Source organism: Rhagoletis pomonella, unplaced genomic scaffold (assembly GCF_013731165.1).
Source record: "Rhagoletis pomonella isolate Grant_MI unplaced genomic scaffold, Rhpom_1.0 Rhpom_scaffold_00335, whole genome shotgun sequence".
In the NCBI taxonomy this organism is placed as follows: Eukaryota; Metazoa; Arthropoda; class Insecta; order Diptera; family Tephritidae; genus Rhagoletis; species Rhagoletis pomonella.
In genome coordinates, this window is record NW_023458889.1 from 22,503 (window position 1) to 24,426 (window position 1,924).

Here is a 1,924-nt window from a genome sequence, read left to right on the forward strand (position 1 = left end):
CGATTATAGGCGATGTAAAACTTAGGTTTTATTTGTACAAAAAGAATATTGCTACTACAAAAAAAGGGCGGGCTATTTCCGCGGTAAAAAATGCTTGTGTTTTTCTTTCAACTAGAATTTACAGCGAACGTGAATAAGAAAAACACGTATTTGACATTTCCTTTTGGTTAGCTATTTTCTAACAGGGTTGCCATATGTCTGTGGCAATGATGGTACATCCAACATACTCCCCCGCCATGATCTTTGGGAAGATCAGTATAATTGAAGCTTTCGCCTACGACGTCGTAGCAGGGGATTACTCTCTCTTGTTTGTTGAAACCTCACGCTGTCACGCACAAGTTGGTTATATCGCTTGGTGACACAGAGTTGCCGCCTGAAAAATAGCTTGAAGAAAAATACAATTTGATTTTACATAGGTTGGTTTTCGGTTTCCTCATGTTCGTTGGCGGGAATAGGTAACAGGCACACTTTCGTAATAGGCCTTTTGACGATGCCACCTTGAGTTTTTATAGTAACAACTCGAATCATGTCGTCAGCTCCTGCATGTGTTTTAACTATTCTACCAAGTGGCCAACGATTGCAAGGGAATCGCTCGTCTTTAATTAACACGATATCGTTTACCTGTACACTTGGTTTAGATCGCAACCACTTTGGTCTTCTTTGAAGTCGTGACAGGTACTCAGCGCTCTAGCGACGCCAAAACTGTTGAACGAGAAATTGGCAGTTTTGCCAACGGTCTCGAATATTGAAGCTTCCGATTTCTGCTGTTGGAGGTGCCAGAAGTGCGTCTCCGGTTAAAAAATTACCTGGGGTTAAAACCACAAGGTGGTGAGGATCATTTGTTAGAGGACATAAAGGACGAGAGTTGAGCCAGGATTCAATCTGTGCCAACACAGTTGCTAGCTCTTCATAAGTTAGCACGCGATCACCGAAGTAATACTTCATAGACTTCACGCCTGCCTCCCACAATCCACCAAAATGTGGCGATGAGGGTGGGATGAAGTGCCATTGAATCTGTTGTGAAGTGAGCCATGGAATAGCGTTTGATTCGATGAAGGTGCGATAGGCTGTTTGATCCGCTTTTATCTTTTTATTAGCACCAACAAAATTGGTTCCGCAATCGCTATACAAGTCGCTGCATATACCTCGTCGCCCGACGAATCGCTTCAATGCTGCAAGAAAGGCATCTGCGGAGAGATCGCTAACGGGTTCTAGATGCACCGCTTTGGAGACTAAGCATATGAATATAGCAACATATCCTTTAATTGAAGTGCGACCTCGACCTTTTGAAGGCGAAATGTTCAGGGGGCCCGCATAGTCCACTCCAACGGACGAAAATACTTTAGCTGGGCGCACTCGGGCTGCGGGCAGGTTTCCCATGAGTTGCTCTTGCGTTTTCGGCTTACATCGATAACAAGTGATACAACGGTGTAAGCGAGACCTCACCACGTTTCGTCCATTTATTATCCAAAATCGTTTTCTGATGTAGTTCAGTGTGATTGCGGCCCCGCCGTGTAGTGTCATGCGATGACTGTAATCAATTAACAATTCGGTGAAGTGGTGTTTCGCGGGCAATATGAATGGATGTTTTTCGTTTATCGGGAGTAGAGAATCGCGGAGCCGGCCCCCCAAACGAATCATGCGGTCTGTATGATCGAAAAACGGATTTAATGGAATCAGGGTGCTATTCCCAGGAATACTGCGATTTGACGAGAGGGCTTTCCATTCGCTTGGAAACGCTTCAAGTTGAACAACTGAGACGATACTAAGCATGCTGCGGTTCAACTCTACCACAGTTAAGCCGCTTCTGCATTGCTCATTTGGGTGACTGCAGATATGAATGAATCTGTAACAATAAGCAATTACTCGAACTAAACGAGTATATGATGAGACTTCCCCAATGTAAACTGAAATAGTTTTCTTT